This window comes from Zootoca vivipara, chromosome 5 (genome assembly GCF_965207765.1).
Source record: "Zootoca vivipara chromosome 5, rZooViv2.hap1.1, whole genome shotgun sequence".
NCBI classification, from domain to species: Eukaryota; Metazoa; Chordata; class Lepidosauria; order Squamata; family Lacertidae; genus Zootoca; species Zootoca vivipara.
The window spans coordinates 29,648,524-29,674,731 of record NC_142588.1 but is presented as its reverse complement, the minus strand read 5'-3'; positions in this window follow the sequence as shown (position 1 = coordinate 29,674,731).

Below are 26,208 nucleotides of genomic sequence, written 5' to 3'. Positions count from 1 at the left end.
AGGCTCTCTCTGTGGTTACCACAGGCAGACCTTCTCTAATCTTTAAAGGGCAGGTGGAGTGGAGGTTTAATGAACCTGTGATGGGGTGTTTCACCATACATGATTTGTGTGCTCCATCTGGCTTAGTAGATCACAAATTGTGCAAGCCTACCTCAAATATGCTTGTGGATTTGAAGTTGACCTAAATTACCAGAGGGACTATTCACATTCTGACAGGAGGTGTGTGTTATGCAATGTTCCCAATGAAACCATTTTAACGTGTTCTTCTCAAAATGAATAAAAGCTACAGTTGTAAGGCTATAATTATATCCAGTGATTCTGCATGAAAGCAAGCAATGTGGGAAGTGGAGGTGACAGACCAGAGTATAAATAAAAGGTAGGGCCTCAAATGCCTTCTATCAACTTTCCGCTACTTGAACTTGTAAGTCCTGTCCTCTAAAACTGGAAGTAACGGCCTTTATTTGTGCTGCCTCAGGGCACAAGCAACAGTGTGAGTTCGTTATGTTCCGATATTTTTTTGAAAACATATCCCACAGCAGCCTTCCACAGAGATCAAAAGCAGATGGCACATGATGTTCCAGCACACCCAAAATTCTTTGAAGTTTCTATCTCCAGTGTCTCAGCATTTATTTTTAAAGTATCTAATCTCTAGCTACTAGCCACACCTTGAAAGAATGTGATCAGTCTACAATGCGTGGTGTATGTATTTCTTAGGTACATTTTTTATTCTCTTAATGCCGGCAGGGGGGGGGGGGGACACCATTAGTTATGCAGGTTCTCACTGTGGTTTTTTTTTTCTCCAAATGAGCTCTAATTTGAATTCCGCCCCAGGATCCTAACTCTATTTCCTTAGGATGTCATGTTTTTCATTATCTTCCTTGTTCCACCAAAACTGTCATCAGAAATTTGGGTGAAATGTGGTTCCTCAAGGCCTCTTTTCTCTCATCTACTTAGTTTACTAAGCCTTTCATCACAGGCTATTTTGAGGATATGGCAGGAGTCAAAACAGTAGCTTTTCAGATAATTTAAAGGTGGCATGGTACCCATTACCCAACTGTCTATATTTGCTGGTGCTGTGCCAAAACAATTATCCTACAGGGGTTTGGGTTTTTTTATATAATTTTACATCAAATGATGAGAAAAAAGTTGCATTAAAAATTATCAAATGCAAAAGACACTTCCATGGAATTCTTGTGGATAGAGTGCAGGATTTTTGTTTGTTTTCATAGTGAACACTTAAATACAAATTGCCCTCGCAAGCTGAAAACACATATACAAGCCTGGCCACCTCCAACACATGCCCGCAATACATTGGGTGGTTGGAGGACCCTGTGCAAATACGAATATACATAAGAAGGACTACTCCATGAAAAAGGAAATTCTGGACCAATTAAGATATGCATTGGCAATGGCACATTCTCTAGGTTGCTTCTCACAGCTACAGGAGGCTGTTATCCATTCCCTGAGTGTCTATAGTTCCTTGGGAAAACAAAACTGGCACTCAGTTTCATCGAAAAGATATTGGCAAATTATAATTAGAACTTTAAGTTATAAGGTTTTGTTGGGCATTTAGGAAACTCTGGATTAAGCCCCAGACAGAAAAATTCAGTGCCAGAGCGTTAATTTGGGACACCGCAACACTGAGGAATTTAGCAGTTGGAATGTTTCCTGTGAGAACAAATTAACAACTCAGAGAAAGAGGGGAAAATATCGCTCAACAAAGTTTGGGAGAAGCTGCCTATGAAGACGAGTTTAAGAATTTATTTTGGAAACATTAAATTTTGTGTTGCTATTTGTAATTAGATTGTATATAGATTGCCATTAGGCAAGCAAGGCCAGCCCCAGAGATTTTGCTGCCTGGGGCAAAGGAGAAAATGGCGCCTCCAAGCCATTCAACATACAAAAGTTGACTGGGCATTGAATCTGACTTCAGCATAATGTGGTAATGTCCCACAATGTTCTTGAGGGCAGTGGGTTAGTTAAGGTATAGTGGGCAGGCCACTATTCGGCACACCCAGCCCCATCTACTGCATGCTCCTCAGCACCTGCTGTTTGAGGCAGCTGCCTCAGTCCACCCAATGGCACACACTCTGTGTATGATTGGTGGACCACATATTATGTGGAAAGGTAAAGGTAAAGGGACCCCTGACCGTTAGGTCCAGTCGCAGATGACTCTGGGGTTGCGGCACTCATCTCGCTTTACTGGCTGAGGGAGCTGGCATTTGTCCGCAGACAGCTTCCGGGTCATGTGGCCAGCATGACTAAGCCACTTCTGGCGAACCAGAGCAGTGCATGGAAACACCGTTTACCTTCCCACCAGAGTGGTACCTATTTATCTACTTGCACTTTGACATGCTTTTGAACTGCTAGGTTGGCAGGAGCAGGGACCGAGCAATGGGAGCTCACCCTGTCGTGGGAATTTGAACCGCCAACCTTCTGATCAGCAAGCCCTAGGCTCTGTGGTTTTGACCACAGCGCCACCCGCTGTAAAAAAACAAACAAACCTGTAAAAAATGTCTTAAGGTAAGGGAGAGGAAATGGAATATCTACATTCCCTTAAGAAAGGAAAAACCTAATTCTATAAAACTGAGGCTTGTTCTAGTTATTATTTGGCCATCATACTTGCTGTCTTGCATGCCTGCTTCTCAGTTATAAAACAGTATAGCTGGGAGGCTTAATTCTGTGGCCCACATTCTCAGTCTCATTCCAGTAGATACAATGTCACCAGTACTGATCAGAGGAAGATGGAACAGAGCCATAAGGAAGTACTATACATTCCACAAACAGATACATGACTACCCTGAATTATCCCCAGATAGCACAACTAGGGGGAATAAAATAGGGTTCAAACCATACATGTGCACCCCATTTTGTGTTAGAATAGGCCCAATGTATGGATCAGACTGTTGTTGCATATATCGAAGAATGCATCTCCCTGGAAATTGGGTTGTACGACTGCAGCTGCAGTCACGACTTTAAAAAGAACTGCCTTCATTAAACAGGACTATATACTGAAATGGAGACAGCACTATAACCAACCTGTCTCAGCCTTAATTTCAGTTAATAAGTAAGGTGTAAAATATTTACATCGTCAGCATTATTCCATTCTCCGAAGCATTATCCTTAATTCTAGCAGTAATTGGTCAGATTCGCTGCAAATTGTAAGGAAGCATTCATAACTATTTTCTCCTCAGATTCTATTGTCCACACACTGCCACACCAAACCAAAGCCTCTATCAGGCCACAAAGCAATAAAGGTACTCCAAACACTTCTAGGCAAAACAATCTACATGCCACTTAACTGGAAAATGTTAGTAAAATCACTAGCAAACAGCATGCAGTACAACATCAATGTTATGTCATTCTTTTCTTGTAGCTATATGTGACTGACACTCCTGTTTTCAGTGTGTGTCAGACTGCAAAGAGATTCTTAACCTTTAATTGGGATGTTGCAAATCAATTTTGCCCTCATGCATTATGTATTTGGTTTCAGCTTTTAAAAAAGACTGTCTATGCTACTTGGAAGCATTCCTTCTGGAGTTCTCTTCTTCAACACACTGACTGTACAAGATTAAGCCTCACTCAACTGAAGTAGAGTAACCTTCAGATGTGTAAGCACTGCCCACACCTGCGATGCTGTTCAAAATAATGAGATTTTGAGGCTGTTTTTTTTAAAACAGCCAAAGTAGCAGCGGCCATTCTCTCTCTACCATCAGTACAACCACAGTAATTAATGGGTTAGAAACCAAGCAGACCAGCTCACCCACAAGAATAATGGCAGCTCATGGCAGAATTTGTGTGCTGGAAAAACCAAGAGGCATGCTGGGAAAATCACACACACACAACCTTATACATTGACATGAGTTTTAAAACTCAGTAGCTTGGAGGGTCAACCTTTCTGTGTGCAAGCCTGCTAAGAATTGGTAATACTGAGTGAAGCCCTCTTAACAAAATAACTTACTCTGCCTTGAAGGAACAATTTTCTTCCTGCTAGATACAAATGCTACTGTTGTGTATATGAAATTAGTAATTATTAACCCTGAGTAAGCAGAACAATAGCTGTTTACTTCTAGTTCTCCCATATTCTGGAGCTAACATGAAAACATCTGGCTTGAGGCAGGATGGCATTTTTCATGCCTGTCCTGTAAGGTGCTCATCAATGGCTCCTCCTCATCCTGGAGAGTAGTGACTAATGGGGTGCCACAGGGTTCTGTCTTGGGCCCAGTCTTATTCAACATATTTATCAATGACTTGGATGATGGGCTTGAGGGCATCCTGAGCAAGTTTGCAGATGACACCAAATTGGGAGGGGCGGCTAATAACCCAGAGGACAGAATCACACTTCAAAATGACCTTAACAGATTAGATAACTGGGCCAAAGCAAACAAGATGAATACCCCTCCCCACCCTCTCACTATATATAAGGGTCTAGTGACTTCTGTTTCAGTGTATCTGAAGAAGTGTGCATGCACACGAAAGCTCATACGACAGGGTGTGCTCATACCAATTACAAACTTAATTGGTCTCTAAGGTGCTACTGGAAGGAATTTTTTATTATTATTCTGCATATAGTTACGTATCAGGATACACATGGGATGCATTTTACAAGAATTTCATATGCAATAAGTACATTAGCTTTGAGTTTTGGCATTTTCACAGAGAGAACAGTTAGAACTACTCCAATAAATAATAATAATAATAATAATAATAATAATAATAATAATAATAATAATAATTTATTTGTACCCCGCCCATCTGGCTAGGTTTCCTCAGCCACTCTGGGCAGCTTCCAACAAAGATTAAAAATACATTAAAATAGATATAAACACAGATAAACCTACAATGAATTGGGCGAAGACATTACAATTCAACTAGGTCAGAAAGCAGCAGATTCAAAGAGTAGCTTTTTCCTGTATGACTTATAAATAGTAACTTCAAAGCAGTTTGTTCCTAGCACTTTCACTTGGCTTAAAGGAACCAATTATATATTTGATATCATCTAATGTACTCTCGATTAAGACTAATGTTATCTTCTTGTAGTGGAGATGGAAGATTAATGTCTACTATGTACAGCAATCATCACAAGTCCCATCAACTGAGTGACAGTGTGTGGAAGGGAGATCTGAGAAGTAATTTCTAAATAGGGAGTTAATTTCAGTCGCGCTAAAGGTTATTTGTCCTTTTCCATTTCCAGTCTCTGTGATACCACACTCAATCTCAACTTCCCTGTTTCGCACGACAAGAGGTATTTCAGATATATTGTTCTGTTCATAGACTTTGACTTCGCTATTATTATACCATGCATTATCTTTATTAAACAAAGGCTATAATTTCTTCCTTCACACCACGAGGAATCTCCAATAATTTAATATTGGGTAATTTAGGATATCAGATTAGAAAACCTGCTATGAAGGTCACCCAGAGAAAAGTGATTGTGCGGTAATGAGAGATACTGACATAGTTACATGTGAAGCTTACAGAATTTCTCAGGCCATCTGATATTGGGCATAGCTCAGGGTAGAAAGGACTGGGGCCAGAGGTGCCAGCTTATGAGGACGATTGGGTCACATTGTGCATGTGGCGTCAGGACGCTGGGAAGAGCCGGGGCACAGCCAAACATGGCGGTTGCATGGCTTCAATGGCCAGCGGCTCTCCTCTTTCCTCTTCCTCTTCCTGGTGCCACCTCCGACAGAGGAGGAGAAGGAGCCTCCATGCTTTTTGAACATGGAGGGGTCTAGCCCTGACCCCCAAAATATAATGGGTCCAAAAGGACTTGGTGCCACTGACTGGGCATTTTAGTTCCTAAACATAATTATCAACAATGCAATCCACAAACCATCTACAGTGGTAGGAACAACAACAACAACAACAACAACAACAACAACAACAACAACAAGAGACAGGCTTCATAATGTCAAAAGATTTGGTGTCAAACAAATTGTCAGTCATTAGAAGATGATTATATTTTTACCAGAAGAGTGGAGCACTATTTGGATTTTCTGCCACAGGAACCAAAACATAATGGGTGGTCTCTGCAGACTCTGTTCCCCCAAGGCTCTGAAAACTGAAATATCCATCCCAACAACTCAGCTTCCTCCTTTTTTTAAATTCTTAATTCTTAATCTAAGTCAGGCTCGGCATATGTTCTGTTCTTGCATGAGAATGATTATCAGTAAATTCACTATTAAATTAATCAGTTAATTCACTGTTACAACTTTGTCCAAGTTGTCAAAGCTTTCTGCTTGCATTACTTAAATGGAAAAAACTTTACACCAGCCTTTGCTAACCTGGTGCCCTCCAGATGTGATGGCTGAGATCAATTGGAACTGTAGTCCAAAACATCTGGAGGATACCAGGTTTCAGCCTGAACACTGGCTTGCAAGCCAGTTTTAACACAGTTAAACATATATGTGACATGCACATTATAGTCTATGACTTCAGTCCCATTTCAAAAAAGACTGTGAAAATAACTTGGTTTCAAGTTCAGTTTGATGACATTTTCACTAGTCAAATTATATTTTAACTATTATGATGCATGCGTTTGGAAATGGTCTGCCACTACTGTGATGTACTGCAGTACTGTATTTGAATATGAAAAATATTTGAATATGACTGTCAATTTTTTTCCTTGAATTTTTAACGGGAAGAAGAGAGGATAAACTGAGGGAAAGCGTAATGCCATATGTCTCGAGTATAGTTAATGAAATATCACTATTCAACATTCAGCAACCCCCCCCCAAAAAATCTATACCTTTACTTGTCAAGTTTTAAAGAGATATTTCTGTCTCCTCCTTCAATCCAAGTCATAAATTCTCTATAAAGTCTTGCTTCTGACCCACCTGTGGAAGACTTCTGGCAGTCTGACAATAAATCAATAGGATGTTTGGAAGTGCCAGCTGACTGCAAAGTTGCCCAGAAATGAGACACTGAAGAATAATTCTATGGGCAATGTGTGTCTTTAGGGACGGGTGGCATTCGGCACTGAGCATCCAGTGTAAGCAGACTCTACAAATACAAGTTAATGGAGTTCTTTAAAAAAAAAGCCATATAAAGATTACATTATCAATACCTTCACCGACAGAGGATTAAATTGTCCATGACTCAGAGACGCTGTCCTATATGTCCCAGCTGGCTACACAACTGTCTGCAAAGGCAAGTCCAACAAGCATTCAGAGAGTTCCATCTGCCCTAGAGTTCCATCCACCACTAAGTCAAAGGACCTTGAAGAAAGAAAGGGCTATAGCTCATTTGGCTTTGCATATAGAAGGTCCTAGGTTCAATACCACCTTCAGATTGGGCTGGGAAAGACTGTGGTCTGAAATCTTGGAGAGATGCTGCCAGTCATCCGTGCAGACAATACTAAGCTAGAGGGATCAAAGGCCTGACTCAACAGAAGTCAGGTTCCTGCATTCCAGCCTTGGACAAATCACCATGGGAATATGGAGCTCTGGATCATAACACCTTGTGAGAAATGCAACTTTCAGGTAATTCAGAACTATATTTTTACAGTCGTAGCTTGGAAGTCAGATAGAATCCATTTCGGAAGTCCGTTTGACTTACAAAACATTCAAAAACCAAATTGTGGCTTCTGATTGGTGGCAGGAAGCTCCTGCAGCCAATCGGAAGCTACGGAAGCCCCATCAGACGTTCGAGTTCCAAAAGAACGTTCGCAAACAGAACAATCACTTCCAGGTTTGTGGCGTTCGGGAGCCAAAACATCCCAGTTCCAGGGCATTTGGGATCCAACTGTATTTATATATTTGTAAGATTCTTCCCCATGTTTCTGTAACTTACACCTCACTCAAGACTACTTATTGGTAAAAAAAAAAAGAGCAAGATAAAAATCTTCAGCCCTTATATAAGACTGCAACAAAAGCCTGCTTGTATACAAAATTTCAAGAAAGAGGGCCATTCAAACTTCATGGGGCATAATCTAGCTGTGGCCAAAGAATACCCTCTCCTGTCATATACAGTCTAGACCTCTCCATTAAAAAAATAAACCCAAGTAAATGCCTGCTTAAATATAGGGAAATCAATTATTCTCTCTACATCTTGGCTGTGGATCTTAAAGATTGTTTTCTTGATCTCTAGGAGTGATCTTTCACCTTTATTTTTAAAGGAAAATTACACCGCAGGGTGAATAATCCCAGTAATTTTTCCATGGTTATTCTTTATTAACTGTGATGAAACACAGGCACAACCCATGAATTTCTGTAACAGAAAAAAATGAATCAAGTTTACTGATGTCTATTTTCATTAGCGATGGGAATATTTATAAACTGTAATAATCAGAGGACAATTGCAAGGATGTGTTTACCTGCTTGTGAGATTTTTCTGCAAAAACTAATTGAGCAATTAGTGGGCACAAACCACATAGCACTACAGCTGGTCATTGTTTTTTGCTTGGTAGATGCTCAGTAGATGGTGCCCTTGACTGGCTGTTGTTATCTGTGTAGAGAGCTTGATGCAACGGGGGCATTTTTGTCATCTGCAGTCCCTACCACAGCAATATAAACACAATTCTATAATGGAGCAACCACAGCAATATAAATGCAATTCTACAATCAGCCAGCCCGATCCTATTTTAGTCCCAGTTGTTTGCTTCAATAATATTGACTTGAAGAACTAAGGCATTATATTATTTTTTTGTTTTATTTGCAATGGCAAAAAGAAGTTGGGGGGGGAGAGAGATGTGGAATTTCCAACCCAACCAGACAGCATTTCCTTATTCTGCTATATTGTGCTTGCTTCAGATCACAAGACTAGTTGTTATATTACATATTCAACCCTTAGGCAAATTGATCAGCCCATTGCTTTAGTACTGAACAGGACAATAATCATAAATACACTTTGTAGACCAGGACAATGCCAGTTAATTGGACCAGATGCTAATGGAGCCCCAGATTTGTTTCAGACAGGGCTGGGGGAGAAATTCAATTCAGTTTGCATTCACGCAAACCAAAACGCAGCTATCCTTCAAAATGTGCACTTCTCTGACAATTCCAATGCAATCAAGCAGTATGTACAAACATGCATATGCAATTCCAATGCAGTCAAGCAGTATGTACAAACATGCGTATACTAAAGTAAAGTGTGCACAAAGCACATATATTCGGGAATGCAGCATACAAAACTGTATTCTGTAAGGGTAAATTGCTTTGAAAAATATGCATATTAGGCAAAGTTGCATACAAAAGTGTGTATATTAGGACAATTTCACACTGAAATGTTGCTGGGGTTTCATGAGGACTGATATATATTTGTTGTTGTTGTTTAGTCGTTTAGTCATGTCTAACTCTTCGTGACCCCATGGACCATAGCACGCCAGGCACTCCTATCTTCTACTGCCTCCCACAGTTTGGTCAAACTCATGTTCGTAGCTTCGAGAACACTGTCCAACCATCTCGTCCTCTGCCGTCCTCTTCTCCTAGTGCCCTCAATCTTTCCCAACATCAGGGTCTTTTCCAAGGAGTCTTCTCTTCTCATGAGGTGGCCAAAGTATTGGAGCCTCAGCTTCAGGATCTGTCCTTCCAGTGAGCACTCGGGGCTGATTTCCTTCAGAATGGATAGGTTTGATCTTCTTGCAGTCCATGGGACTCTCAAGAGTCTCCTCCAGCACCATAATTCAAAAGCATCAATATCACAAGCTGATTTGGAACTGTGGAGAACCGAATTCAGCATTAGAAAAATGAGAAATTGGAACCGATAGGGACATATACATCTTACTTCCAGATGACCTGCTTAGTGAGCATTTAACCTGATTTGCTTGTGCAAAGTTCCAGGGGAGATTAGACCATGCTGGCTATATATTGAGCATTTATTCTGATACATTTGCGGGGCAGCTAGACAACATTGCCTGAAGTCCACAGTATCTTATGCTTTCCAGCACATTTCCCCATCACGTTGCAAGTTGCAAGTTACGGTACTCCCAGTTACTTTATTGCTGGACAGCCCCACTGTTGGATTGAACAAAGCCCCACTGCTTAAAATAAGAGGTGAAAGTCATCATTTATTTTTGTGTAGACTAATACCTGCCTTAACAGCAACAAAAAATACAGTGGGACAAGCTACTGTATTGTTTTCCAGAAAAAATAAATAACATAAATATTACTTCTTGATAGCTATTGCTTTTTCTGAATTAAAAGAGTACTTTTTTATTTAAAAAATCAGTATTTTTTTCAGTTGGCAAACCAAAAATATGTGACTGTACTCTGATGACTATGGCTGTGAATCGGGGCACAAATCCAAGCAGAAGTATCCACTCAAAAAATAAACACATGGGTTATAATTCAGACAGAAGCAAACACATCTAAGCCCTATCAATATCAATAGGGGAGAGCTAAGCACATACTTACCTCTCTCATTGAAATCAGCATGTGGGGCTTGAAAATGTTTAACTTTTGTTGGATTATGTTGAAAGGAATTGATACTCATTGACTTTCTTCAGTGAAAATCACCTGTGTGGGCGCATCAGCAAGAACACTAAAATACCCCCACGGTTGGGTTCTCAAAGTCATAGCAAAGCACATACTGGGTACCACTGGGGAATTCCTTGTACAATTCTTAACTTTACTACATCTGGGTAAGCAGAGCACACCCATCAATACAGTGTCTTTCAGAAGCACTATAGAAAAAGATCTTTACAAATAAAACATGGATAACAATGTCACTGGAGGTCTAATTAAACTATCTTTTTTTCCTAAGGAAGCTTACGTGTCAAAAGCAAATTGTAGATCAATAATATCTCTGTTGACACAAAACATTGCAAAAGTCTGCCTTCAAGCACACAAAGCAAATTGCTTGTGAGTTGAGGAGTCATTGCTTCTTGTTGTTGTTGTTGTTGTTGTTGTTGTTGTTGTTGTTGTTGTTGTTTTCCATTTCTATATATTTCCCCTTGTGATGCCTAAGTCAGGGCTTCCAGACAAGGCTGGTTTCATTTATTGCTGCTCCGTGTACAGAAGTTGCAGCAATCTAGAGAGAGAGGAGTTGGCCCTCAGGGTGCTCCAAACAGGGTTATCAATACTGAGTGAACATACACAAAGATCTAGTGCAGGCATCCCCAAACTTCGGCCCTCCAGATGTTTTGGACTACAATTCCCATCATCCCTGACCACTGGTCCTGTTAGCTAGGGATCATGGGAGTTGTAGGCCAAAACATCTGGAGGGCCGCAGTTTGGGGATGCCTGACCTAGTGCAAGATGAGAGGGAAAGTAATGGCGTCAAAACCAAAAAGGAATGTGCTTAGGATGGCTGGGTGAATTTGCCCTGCATCTACTTGCTGTTTGAAAGGTTGTGTCTGGTCTAAATCTTGCTCAAAGATAAAGAACTCTAAGAAGGGAGAGTAGTGGCCCTGAAATTATCCATCAACAGTTAGCACCCAGATACTAGGCTGAGCAGGCACACAGATCTTCATAAAATAATCTTCCCCTCAATGGTGGTGAGATTTATTTCTATTTCAACTATGGCAATTAGCTCTGCATATAATGTTACACCTAGACCTGGTTATGAACTTTTATATCCAATAGATTTCAAAGGGAGCTGCTGCAGCATACGCCCCAGTAAGTTCACTCACTTTTTGGGTGGGCAGTGTTGGGTGGGCATGCTATGATCCGGCTTCGGGTAGGGAGTTGACGCCCCCCTTGTATCCACCCCAGCCGCATTGCTGGCACTGGGTGGAGCCATTCCCTGCATGGTCCCACTGGCCAATCAGCGCCGGCAGTGGGTATGGCCACAGGAAATTTAACTGCGGTGCGGCCAAGGTGCTCACCAGAGAGCCAGCATGGTGTAGTGGTTAAGAGCAATGGACTCATAATCTGGTGAACTGGGTTCGCTTCCCCGCTCCTCCACATGCAGCTGCTGGGTGACCTTGGGCTAGTCACACTTCTCTGAAGTCTCTCAGCCTCACTCACCTCACAGAGTGTTTGTTGTGGGGGAGGAAGGGAAAGGAGATTGTTAGCCGCTTTGAGACTCCTTAGGGTAGTGATAAAGTGGGATATCAAGTCTAAACAACTCTTCTTCTTCTTCTTCTTCTTCTTCTTCTTCTTCTCCTTCCTTCCTTCCTTTCTTTCTTTCTTTCTTTCTTTCTTTCTTTCTTTCTTTCTTTCTTTCTTTCTTTCTTCTTGTTCTCTCCTCTCTCACCTCTTCTTGTCAGGTTTTCTGCTTCTGAACACAAGGGCTCTTGTTTAGTTAAAGGCACCAGAGGGTATCTCTACCTCAGGCCTCCTGGCCCGGGCCTTTTCCTTAGGTTATGCTTAACCTTAGGTTATGCTACACAGATCACCTGTTTTCTTCAAGATTTTTGGAGCAGTGTGGTTATATGAAGATGTATTTTCTTGGCTCTTTCTTGTACTGATAACTCTTACTCGCCTCAATTCACATTCCAAAATGGCCACATGAGATCATTTTCTTCAAATTCCATTTTCACTCACAGCAGGGATCTGAAGGGAACTGCTGAGGCCAAAATCATTTTCACTAAGTCAATGTGATGACGTACAATCAGCATTGATCACAGTTGCTGCTAATGTGACTAGGTAAGTGACAAGTAGCTGGATCAGTGACAGCATGGAAGTATTTCTGGGTATACACACACCCTAGCCTCAAAAACAAAAGGTTGGTAGGGTCCCTCGCCTCTGCTGAAGTTGAGCAAAATACATGCTGTTTTATTTTAGTGGGCTAAAGGAAGTGCTGGAGCACTTTCATGTGTTTCATAGAGCCAAATAAATAAGTAAACAGCACAGGTGTCTTATAAGCAAAATGGCACATCTATAGAGGTCACCATTGAAATGAGAGAAAATCATTAATGTGCAACCAGAGACAAATTCTTCTAAGTTGTTGCCCACACTATTGAAATGTTCAAGCATTATGTAGCCATTGACTGATTTTTTTTAGTGTCTTATCTTGTTGCAAATACCTATAAACAACATTGTGATTTAATCTATGCATAATTAAGAGAGGCAGGTTATATGCATGGTGCATATAAAATGGTGCATGAATTATTCTCAAAGTAGCAATTAGTTTTTACCCAAATCAATTTTTAAACATTTACATTTACTGCACTGTATGAATATTTCAGCCACTCTCAAGGGTGGGCACTTTCAATTCTGATGAATGAATTCAAAGGGAGTTGAAATCACACAGCACCTCTAGCAGTTGATCAAGGCCCAGAAGAATTGAACCCTACAAGCAATTTAGACATAAGAGATTGCAATATAATTCAATATCCATTCTCTAGAAGATGTAGGGGAGCATGCTCATCTTGATGAGATGAAAGTTGTGTCCTCAGCTAAACAAAAAACACTTATGTCCTCAGTTCAAGGAAGTTACAAACAGGTGTGTGTGTGTATGTTAGGGGTAAGATAAATTGAACAATTGAAGAGTATAGCAATTTGTCATCGTGCCCCTCCACCAGTTCTAATGAAGAATGTGCGCATAATCTCCAAAAGGTATTGAGAAATGCACATATATCAACTGAATTTTGTACGTTCTCCAGCCAGGAGATACCCAATACTTCCAGCTTAATACCCAAGGCCAGTCATGTTATATATGGCACAAAATCTCACAAGCTCTTCTCCAGCTCCCTGAGAGCAAAAGTATCAATAATAAGAAATTAAATAACTGATTATTTGTTGCCCTTCTTAGGACAACCAAATTTGTTTTCCATACCAGAACAGAGCTCAAAGTTCTGTCACACAAAAACCCACCCTGGTTTCCCCTCTAAAGCTTGCTTCATCTCAGCCCCTAATTAAGAACCGGGGAGGGAGGTGGCATTGTCGTTACTGCTATTGTTAAACCATTTGGAATCACAATCTACTGCAAATCACTCCTAAATCTTCCAGTAGATCCTGATCTACGGTATCTTCAAGCCCACCCCTGCTCTAGTACAGGCGTCCCCAAACTTCGTCCCTCCAGATGTTTTGGACTACAACTCCCATATTCCCCGGCCACTGGTCCTGTTAGCTAAGGATCATGGGAGTTGTAGGCCAAAACATCTGGAGGGCCACAGTTTGGGGGTGCCTGCTCTAGTATATCCCTCAGGCTGTGTACACACTATACCTTTAAAGCACATTCAAAGCACATTTTTCCCTGAAAGAATTCTGGACATGGTAGTTTGTTACAAGTTGACCAACTGCATAGCATTTGTGGTGTCACTTGTATCAGTGTCCGATTTTCTTTTTCACTAGTATTTGTAACTACCACATGACTCAGCAGTCACAGAATGAATACTTGCCATTTTGTTTAGTTCCTTCAATTCATATCCTGCCTTAACAGCAGAAGGCCCCGGTTGGTTGGAATGGTAGTACTGAACACACAAACATCAAAATGTAAAGCAGGCATGCAAAAAAAAGAGTATAAATAAATGTTAGCATGATCAGAACGTTTGCCTTTTCAGAAGCAAAAATGTTGTATAGTCATTGCAATTTACTGTGTAATGAGCAATGTGAAACAACTGAAAAATGTAATAATGCCTTAAATAAATTAGGACTCATTCTTCCGCTGCTGCCACCCTCACTCAGTAAACTAGTTGTCCATAGGTTGGTAAGAAAATACTGTAGCAAATTGATTGCAGTAGGTTATTTTCATTCCCTTTTTGAAGCTCGATAACTAGGACTTATTCAAGGCAATTCACTGAACATAGATTGGTAGATATTTGAACCACAAAGTAACAGTCTTCTCTCCTTCACAGCAAACCCATTCCCCATGGAGGGAGAACCACTTTAATGGGCTGTCACTCAACTCGTCTTCGTATCAATTGAGAACAGTCCCCTCAGAGTAATTCCCAGCCAGGGAAATGCAGGAAAGGAGTTTTGCTTGTTTTCTAAAAAGTGAGTAAGTGGCAATCCTCAATATTTCTCCGTTGCTTCCTCTTGTTTTCTAAATGTTTATTAATGCACAAGACTTTTCCATTTCCCGCAGAGTTGGTATTTACCTGACATTATTGCTAATATTTTCACTTTACCTTCATTTGAGGTTTCCACCTCCACAGAGTCAAACCTTGACTCTGCAATGCAGTCTGTGTATCTTTGGTCTACTGTGATCTTTGCAAAAGTATCATGGGTTATGAGATCAGATTAAAGTCAGTGTGGGTAATTAAATTTTCTGTTTTCCTTTCATTTAATTGTGGCACCTTTGCCATATCTTCCGATTCTCCACAGTGCTGGTCATTGCACTCTGTAATGTTAAATCTCGACATTACCTTTCCACAAATTTCACATCTGTGGGATAAGAACGTGATTTGTAAGTCACATCAACAGGTGCATGCAGTGCAAAGTGCAAGGCAGGCAAAAAACCGAGGCCCAATGTAGATATCTGGAAATGTTTTTAATATGTTGGACAGTACTTCAGAAACTCTGGAAGGTAATGGGAAATAGTACTTTCCAAACCCTTCTCCGCCTTCCTCTGGAGAGAGAGCCAAGCAAGGAGCAAGTGAGCGCTAGCCAGGCAGCCATTCAGTGAGAGGGTTGGGGATGCGATGGTGAGGCCAGGCTGGGCTCTGTGGCCCAGAGACTCCAGGTAGGGAAGGACGGGGAGCCAGGGAGGGAGCCCACCTGGGCAGGACAAGGATCCCCAAAGAAACCGGTGCCTGTGTGGGGATGCCTGGTTTGCGACCCCTGTCCCCCATACTACACCCCTGCTACTCAAACCCCTGTTGCTATTCCTGGGGCCCTCCACATGTTGGAGACTGAACTTCTTCAGTGGGTGGCCTCCATAGCTGCCAAGTTATCCCTTTTTTTAAGGGATTTTCCCTTATGCTGAATAGGCTTCCTCGCGAGAAAAGGGAAAACTTGGCAGCTATGGTGGCCTCTTCTACTCGTGTAGGCCTCTCACTGTCTGGTCTTGCAGAATTCTCAGTTAGGTAGGGAACCTATACAGTCATACCTCGGTTTAAGTACGCCTCGGTTTGAGTATTTTCAGTTTAAGTACTCCGCAGACCTGTCTGGAACAGATTAATCCACTTTCCATTACTTTCAATGGGAAAGTTCGCTTCGGGTTAAGTACACTTCAGGTTAAGTACAGACTTCCGGAACCAATTGTGTTTGTAAACCGAGGTACCACTGTAAAAGTAGTGGAGGCTGTATGCTCAACGCAGACAGTATGCTCAGCAGAGTGTCGGGGGGGGGGGGGACAGGTTAGCAGTGTATTATTATTATTATTATTATTATTATTATTATTATTATTGTATTTCTCAAACCAAGATCACAGAGAGTCACCAGAGAGACACTTATACAATAGTGGTAAATACAACTCCGCATATGACTTTTAACCTAATGTAAATTAGGAGAGCCATATTTCTTTGTGCAGGTACCCGGTAAGGAGTTGTGCAGGTTGCTTTCTGAACCATAAAATATAAAATCCAACTAGATTTTCTTACCATTTTAGTAAACCAAAGATGAGGGTAACAAAATAGGATTTCCTGACTTTGTTCTATTTTATTTATATTACTTGAAATAATTTTTATTTGGTTTTACAAATATAAAATTATAACAACACAACCATATTCATTCATATTTAAAGATTCCTCCGAATCTCTGGACTTCCCACATTCCCCTCTGTGGGTTCTATTGTCAGCCTTTCCCACTGCATATAATTCACTCCATTTTCTCCATAACATTCGCTTCTCCATTCTTTGTTAAAGTTTTGGTCTTCTTGGTTAGTAATGTATTATTACTCAACACAACTTTGCAATTATTACTGCATTTTTACAGAAAGGGGAGGGAGAAGAGGCACGTGCAGCACTTTTTGGCTCAAAATAATTTGGGTACATCTGGACTTGAGGAATCAATTGCTGTTCCTTATTCCCCCAGGCAGCAAAATGTCTTGGGCAAACCCTGCAAAGTTTAACCTTTTTATATACATGCTGGGTTTTCACCTATCACATTGGTCCAAACACCAGTGATTTTACAAGTTAGAAGCTAGAGGATTTAGAAGTCAAAGCTGTCATGTCGCCTGTATAAGACTCAACAGCCTGGAACCACACACTGAGGCAAGAGACAGTCTTCTCGATCCCTTAAATACCTCATCTATAACACCAAGCTCCGAAAAGTGATAGGAGAAGATTGACATTCAAAGCAATCACTTCTCTTCAGTCGCTTCCCACCCCCACTCTCCATGCACTCATGGTGAAAATGATCCCATCACTGTAGTTAAGGTTTAACTTAACTACACTGTATGGGTCAGCAATCTCAACAACATGCAGCTAATAAATATTTTTCTCAGCCTCCTCAAGCAAACAGATATTGCTTAGCAAGTCTGAAAAAATAACAGGTTTTACCAACAGTCAAAGCACCATGGCTTCTCCCTGGCAGTAAACGGGAGTGAAAGGGTGAGCTGTGGTCCCATTTTCTGTGGGCCCTAAGATCAGAATACTAGCCTGGGAGGAGAGAACCGAGCATTGCTGTGTAAGCCCCAATCATATAGAAAAGAAGTCGCTCTTAATCCTTAGCCACTTACCATTTAATAAAAATATTAGCAATGGGCCCAAGGAATCAATGGATACATTTCTGACAATTTTATAGATTATAGGAAGGGAGGAAAAGAGGAGGAAGAAATCTATATTCTTTTTTCATTTTTAAAAGAAATTATTTATACGTTTCAAATTTATACATTTTATTAATTTTACAATCATTTTAACATTTCAAAGTTTGACTTCCTTCCCCCTCTTTATGCAGTTCCTTAAATTATTTTTTAATATCTTCTGCATATCCAAATTCATTTAATTTGCTCATTTAATTACCGGTATCTACTTTAAATATATACTCTTATGAAACTGCAGGTTATTACAATAATCCTGGCAATGTTTTTATCCGTTTGCAATTTATCTGTAAATATTCAACCCAGGTGGCGCTGTGGTTAAACCACTGAGCCTAGGGCTTGCTGATCAGAAGGTCGGCGGTTCGAATCCCTGTGACGGGGTGAGCTCCCGTTGCTTGGTCCCAGCTCCTGCCAACCTAGCAGTTCGAAAGCACGTCAAAATGCAAGTAGATAAATAGGAACCGCTACAGCGGGAAGGTAAACGGCGTTTCCATGTGCTGCTCTGGTTTGCCAGAAGCGGCTTTGTCATGCTGGCCACATGACCTGGAAGCTATACGCTGGCTCCCTCGGCCAATAATGTGAGATGAGCGCGCAACCCCAGAGTCGGTCACGACTGGACCTAATGGTCAGGGGTCCCTTTACCTTTATCTTGATTTCTTATTCTTCCGATAAGTTTCGCCATTTCTGCATAATTTGCTTGGACTTCTGCTTCTTTCCATTTTGGCTCAGCAATATCAAAAGCAACATGAGGGGCAAAAACAATTACAATGTGAAACTTTATGGAATAATCCAAAACATAAAGATTAACAAACTAAAGTCTCTGAAAGTCTCTGTGAGTACAGAGTGAATCACAGATCCAGACTTTACCCGGTGGAGAACAAGCTGTAAAGCTTTATAATCGGCAATGTCCAATTCTTATGTCCAACTCTGAACTCTGCTGAACAGTGCTTCCGGATAGCAACTACTATTTTGTTGAATTCTTCTTCAGCCAATTGGAAAGATTGAATAGACGTAATATGACTACAGTGGCTACATATTCACATGAGCACTGTTCCAGAGTATTTTCCATTCTCATGTTTATTACTGTACATCTATTCGAAAAAAGATTGGTTTATGGAAAAATTATATATCTTTCCAATTACATAGAAGCATTGTAAGGGAAATGGCCCAGGAGTATGCAAGGTGTTCTGCTGCCGCTTCCCACAGTGGTAAGAAGTCTTTTAGAAAGAAAAGTAACGCAGAAAGGGAGATGCCACAGCTGCCTTCAGATGGAAATGAAAGTCTTCTCCATCCTGATATGTGGGCCAATTTTCACCAACCTATCTCAAAACTGGCAAAAAGTGCCTCTCCACTTACGATGGTAAAACACCTTAGGATCACAATTTCCCATTGTTTCTTTTACTGCATCTAGATTAGTTTTCAGTATCTCATGTTTAAATTGCCATCTCGTTGCCTTATTTTTTAAAAAACAAACAAACCCCTCTTCTTTCTTGCACTAGTATTAGAATAGCCCTGTTGTCTCTTTGAGTTCTTTTACTGGAGTTAGATACCGTCACATACTGACACAGTTTTCCACTGCTATTATGGACTTATCACTTTGGTTTCCTGTACTTTTCCACATTTCCACTGCCTAGGTATTTGAAAATGGTGTTTCATCTATGGCTTACCTTCAGACACTTGCTTCCTTCAATGCTTGACTGCAACACCAAACAGGTCTTTTTTGGCACACAGAGATTATATTGCTACAAATGCATACAAAGCAGCTATGCTGATTAGATCCTTATATGCCAAAAGACAGGCACAAACAGTGAAAGTGGCTTTGAGACTTTTTCAAATGAAAGCCCTCCCACTACTTTTGGTGGGCATTGCTTTGGGTTCACTCAGGGATTTTTTAAGACTGGAATCCATCCAATCGCAATTTCTTAGAGCCATCCTCAGGACCCCCCCTTCTGTAGCGGGTGTGGTCATGCGATTAGAGGCTGGCTGCCAAGCTTTTCGGTACGTGGCCCTGAAAGCGAAGCTTTGGCTATGGCTTAAGCTATGCTTTAAACCTGTGGGTTTGGCCCCCTTGATATTGAGGGATGATTTTCAATCATCCTGGGAAAGGGAGGTCTTAGATGAAGTACAGACTTGTGGACTGTCACACCTTTACTTGAAGTCTATGACATATAGTCAAGCTAGAGTCGTGATTGCTCAGAGATTGGGTGATATTGCTAGACAAGAGGACATAGCCTGCGTGAAACCAGGGATGTTCCTGGGGGAGCAGATCTAACAGGTTACACCAGCCCCTTATCTTGCGGTAATCCACTACGTGGAATACCACAGACTCCTCACGGCGGCCAGACTGAACGTCATCGAATCTGCGGTATTATGGGGAAGGTACAGGGGAGTTCCATACGATCAGAGAACTTGCCATTGTGCCTTGGGTGAGGTAGAGTCCACCGAACATATCCTCCTGAATTGCCCTTTCTATGTAGATTTAAGACAATGTCTCATAGCCCCGTGCCTATCTCAGCTTAGCTGTCTATCCAGAGAAAGTCAGGTTGTACATTTGTTGAATAATCCCACTGGAAAAACAGCTTTCTTGGTGGCCAAATTTCTCTTCCTAGCTCTCAAGCGTCGTAAGAGTAAAATCGACTGCGTTGATGCGGGTTTATCTGTATAGCCTTTATTAGTGCTGCCCATGTTTTATTTTAGTTTTTAGATGTCTTAGATGTTTTAACTTTGTACTGAGAAATGTATCTTTTCTGACTGACGGTCGAATAAAGAATGATGATGATGATGACTGAAATACACACACAAACACACACACACACCTGGAATCAAAAGGAGGGAAGGTTCCAATCCAATGGTGCTCTAAACCAGTGGTCCTCAACCTTAGGCCTCCAGATGTTTTGAGACTACAATTCCCACCATCCCTGACCAATGGTCCTGCTAGCTAGGGATCGTGGGAGTTGTAGGCCAAAAACATCTGGAGGCCCAAGGTTGAGGACCACTGCTCTAAACAAATGGCTTAGAGAGGCTAACTGGCTTATCGCCACTTTTCCTGAAGAGTCAGAGAGAGAACATCAACCTGCCCCATTGAGTTGTTGCAGCTATCTTCTTAAAATGTTGGTTCGCTTCCTCTGGCCACAGCTGATCTTGAGTGACTAGATAAAAACTGCTGCTCCTCGAGCAAATGATGACTGCCACTGCTGAAGAGGTTGGGCTGATATAGGACTGCGGCCCCTGCTTCTCTTTCTGCTTCCTACATTTCGAAGTACACAGGGACCCAGCGAAAAGAAATCAAGACACCATACCCAAAAGCTGGTGTTTCCTAGGTATTGTTCTGCTTCCATCTCCAAAGCATTACTTTATGGATTCCCACAGCTGGTTGCTGCAATAATAAGCTGATTCAGTCCATCACATCCAATCAGCGCTAAAATGAAATAAACATCATCATAATATGTGCTCATGCATTTGCAGCACACATTTTGGAAGGAAAACATAAACCAGCATCAACATAAACATAATATCTTTGAGAGAGTGTGGGAAACATGGATAAAGTCTGAAGGCAAAATATGTTTTTCTGGTGGAGCCTTTGCTTCTGTTCATAATGTCATTTTTCTGAGTTGGGGTTTGGGGGGGGCAGGTTTTCTTCCAAATTAGTCTTGCGGAATGCTGTTTGGGTGGCTAAAATCTATTTTTTTGTTTCCTTTTCTCTGCCAAGATGTGAATTTAGACCAAGCTTAGTAGGAAAAACTTAGGGATGCGGGTGGCACTGTGGGTTAAACCACAGAGCCTAGGGCTTGCCAATCAGAAGGTTGGCGGTTCGAATCCCTGCGACAGGGTGAGCTCCCGTTGCTCGGTCCCAGCTCCTGCCAACCTAGCAGTTCGAAAGCACGTCAAAGTGCAAGTAGATAAATAAGTACCGCTACAGCGGGAAGGTAAACGGTGTTTCCGTGTGCTGCTCTGGTTTGCCAGAAGCAGCTTTATCATGCTGGCCACATGACCTGGAAGCTGTACGCCGGCTCCCTCGACCAATAACGCGAGATGAGCGCTGCAACCCCAGAGTCGTCCGCGACTGGACCTAATGGTCAGGGGTCCCTTAGTAGGAAAAATGTATGCCACTTGGGGTATTCAGAAGTGTTTGGCTGTTGTTATTTTAACTTCTTGCAAAGATGGAACACCATTGCCTTCACTGCTAAAAACCAACTAATTTAAAGAGTCAAATATAGCAGTCTTTTACCATATAGAGCCCCAAAGTAATATGTTCCTGTGAGGGGTAATACTGGAAGGTTCCTGTTTCTGTTCTTTCACTCCCAGATTACAGTAGTTAGAGGATAAAGTAAACTCTGAACCAAAGGTGACCAACCTGGTGTTCCAGGGGCATCCCATGATGCCTGGGGATGCCAGGGAAGACCTTCATGAGTACCATGGAACCCATGGCTGGTGGGCTGGCAATCCCTGCTCTGCATGAACAGAATTTTGAAGTACTTTTTCTCCTTTGGAATGATGTCCCATTGTATTATTAAAAATGTGATATCATTCCAAAGAGAAAATGGTGTCTTCTACAGTAGCCTTGTAAAATTCAATGCTCCCTTTCCATCACCAAGTGCATCTGAATTTGGTCTTCCCCCCACATATATAACTTTCAAATACAGGTTTTTGTACTATGTTTACAAGTCTGTGTACATGCACCTGAATCTAGAACATGTGTCTCTAGGATAAGGATGGGCAGACTTCAAGCTGGTAGAACCTACCTTGGGTTTTGTTCTAAAAGCCAAGGATCCAATAGACCAACCAAAGCCAGATGAAAAATAATAGTATAGGAGGGTGAGAGCAGACATAGAATAAAGGAACAGGGTACCTCTGAGCATATTCTCAGCCCAGGAAACTGCGTTTTAATGCTCAAATTGGACTGACAATCCTTTCACTCAAAAACCCATTCCTGGTTCCTCCTCCTCATCCACCCCAGCTTTTCCAACAGCCTAAATACAGCAGCCAAAACAGCAGCAGTTTTTTTGTTTGCTTGTTTGGTTGGTTTTTGTTACTAGTGTTAAATGATTGGGAACCAGAAGATCCTGGTTGACTTACATCAAATCACCCAGAAATCTAGCAGTAGATTCAGATCTACCTTCTCTTCATTCCCCACTCTAAAAAGGTATTCTGTACGAATTCCATTGCAGTGAACAGGAGAACAGCCATTTATTTACTACTTCCATTAATTTCCCTGAAGCATGCACAAGAGAATTTGCCAGTCGATTGTGCCCCTAATCTGCTTACATTCCTCCTTTGGGGTCTTTATTTTTAAAGGGGGCATCACTATAGCCTGATTGAATTTAGTGTTGAGCAAATGTGTCTGTAGATGAGATGTTTTGTTCATTTCATATCCATAGTTTATGGTCCATTTCATGAACACTGATCACATATAGTTTATGATAAAAATGCATTTATTAATTATGCAGATAGCAGGAGAAAATATTTTCTCCCATCTGATTATTAAGGAGCAGCCATGAATTTTAACAATCTGTCAATGACCTCCTGATGAAGATTAACCATTCTGGGCAAGCTTTATATTACTGGAACTTAATGCAGGATTTCGGAGATGTGCTGATTGACTCGAAAATCTCGGTGAAAATTAATGCTTGAATGATTCATCTATAGCAGGCATCCCCAAACTGCGGCCCTCCAGATGTTTTGGCCTACAACTCCCATGATCCCTAGCTAACAGGACCAGTGGTCGGGGAAGATGGGAATTGTAGTCCAAAACATCTGGAGGGCCAAAGTTTAGGGATGCCTGATCTATAGTATCGCCGCAATGAAATATTTCCATCTGTTCGTTTGTCTTATCATCCCATGTACTCAGTCATGTAGTGATTCAACTGCATATTGCACATTTTATTATATTAAAAAAGGAGCAAAGAATTCAGAAAAAAAATAAACAATCCAGGCCGAACTTGTGCAAGCTTGACACAAACCGAAAGAGTTAATTCCTTTCAGGGAACCCCCTAAACCTTATGGTGCAGGGCAGGTAAGAAAACTTTAAGGGATTTCCCCAGGTACTTTTGTTTGCAAGTCACTTCAGCTGCCATTTCTAACAGAGCAATGCAATGAGTAAATTTCAATACCAACAACAGCAACAAATGCAAGGAAGAATAATTTAAGGCTATAAAAGAGTCATTTAGCTGAACTAAAAGAAATACTGAAGCATGTGTATCATGAGAATTTGAGGCCCCTCTCCCAGTAAGGTGGTAAACACAGAGAAGAAGATGGAGAGACAGGAGGGACTTGGGATGTCCTGTGAAACACAACCAATCTCAGTGGGAAAGAATCTTGAGGAACAGAGTCTTGCGTTCTATTCATGGACCATGCTTCCCTTAGCCTATACTTCCCATATTTTAGTACTTATTATTTGCATTTACTAGTCACGTTTTTAACAAAAGGGATTCAAAGCAACTTACAAAGTATAAAAACCAAAGCACAATAAGAACCTGAAAACGTTATATGCAGGTCTAACAGATCCCACCTCGCTAAAACAGACCCAGAACACCTAAAACACTCCAGATTAAGAACCAATAGGAACATTTTCACCCTGCACCTGAAAATCGATAATGATGGTGTCAGGCATGCCTCCTTGAGGGAGGGAGTATTACATCAGTGGGGAGCCACCACTGAAAAGACCAGTTCTCTTGTTGCCACCTCTCTGCACCTCCCTCAAAGAAGACCCTCAGATGATGACCAAAGGGTTCATGTTGGTTCATGAGGGGAGAAGCTGTCCTTGAGGTATTGGGCTATAGATCAGGTGTCCTTTGCCCACGAGTTCACATTTTAAACAAGACCAAGTAGAGATTGTGTTCCTCAAGAGTCTTTGAATGAAGTAGAAGCCAGAGGTAGAATTAGCTTCAGCACTGTCTTTTGAATATAGCTCATAAATCAGTCCAAACATTGTGCAGAGAGGGAAGACTGGGAGTCCCAACTGAATGAGGAATGCAGGAACAGGCAAATACAAAACAGTTTCATCAGCAAGTTGCGCCATCGAAAAGACAGACTGTGTCAGCTATTATAGCTGCTTAAAGGGTAATTCTGGCCCAACAGCTACATTAAAAAATGACAACTGCTTATTCAACACATCGGCCCAGCTTTGAGGTCATCTAAGAGCAGCATCTGTTTCCTTTTAGCTAAAAGAAACATCACTGAATCTCGCTGTTACAAGGCAACACCTTCATCCCGTCAGGTGGGTGGCTGCAACTGAGGTTGAACTGAAAACTGAGTTCTATCGTTTTTCACACTTCACAACTTCAGAAATTGCTAACTGAAAATCACTTACAAGGAAGAAGAAGAAGAAGAAGAAGAAGAAGAAGAAGAAGAAGAAGAAGAAGAAGAAGAAGAAGAAGAAGAAGAAGAAGAAGAAGAGTAGTTTGGATTTGATACCCCACTTTATCATTATCCGAAGGAGTCTCAAAATGGCTAACAACCTCCTTTTCCTTTCCTCCCCCACAACAAACACTCTGTGAGGTGAGTGAGGCTGAGAGACTTCAGAGAAGTGTGACTAGCCCAAGGTCACCCAGCACCTGCATGTGGAGGAGCGGGGAAGCAAACCCGGTTCACCAGATTACGAGTCTACTGCTCTTAACCACTACACCACACTGGCTCTCTCTACATCACAAGGCCAAGATTGTGGTGTGAACATAAAATACATATCACAAGGTAGAAGCGGAAATTAACCTCGTTCTAGCAAATTAAAAAAAAAACAAGAATAAGATCTAGGGTTAAAAGTGACAAGATTTAACATGTAAATTTAACATGTAAGAAATAGGCTTTTTACCACTTTTCATTAATTAATGAAGTTGCATTCAAAAATTAGCAAAGAGGAGAGAAACACTTGGTGAAATTATCCTGGGTAATGCAGGGTTTCAATGTACTTACCTTGTTTTTTAACAGTTTTACGGGTATACTTTCTTTATTTGTTCAAGTCATCTTTCCAGTGGTCTGCATTTTGTGCTCTTGCTTTCTGCACCTGCACTTCCTGAAAACTGCATAATGCCCAACTGCATACTATGTGCCTTCATGTTCATTTTTCATACAATTCATTTTTTATTTTTAAGTAACATCCTTTTGCTTTTAAAGAAATCAGAAGGAAATGATTTTTTTTAAAAAAAAAAAGGTAAATGGATGCACTTCTCTCAAAAACAAAATCAGTAAACGCACCAATCTCAGGCAGTCAGCAGATGGGTAAATCTGTCTGTTTCAGTTTCTCATATTATCTTTGTAAGAAAAAAAATGCTGTTACACATGCTTCTGTTTGCATGGCTCCCAATAGGCAGCCACCCCAACCTCAGTGTGACAACAAAACAGGAGGCAGGTGAGCAAGTGAGAAAATGCCCCAGGTGAGCTGTAGAGAAACAACCAGGGTAGCCCAGGGCAGCTTCCCCACAACCATCCTTCTCTCACACCAATACCACCATTTCATCCTCAGCCGAGGAGGAGGAATGCAGCAACAAAGTAGGATGGTTGCTGTGGATCTGTCCCTGCCTGACCTGCCTGTTCCTTTGAGGCTCACCAGGGCAGCAGACTGGGGAAATTGGGCAATCAGAATTTGCAAACTGTTCTTTAAAGAGCGAGGTGAGCCGTCTGCAGGTTCATCGTTCTGTTTGGTGAAGAATGTTTCTTGTAGTTTTTAGCTGTATTTAGTGCCTA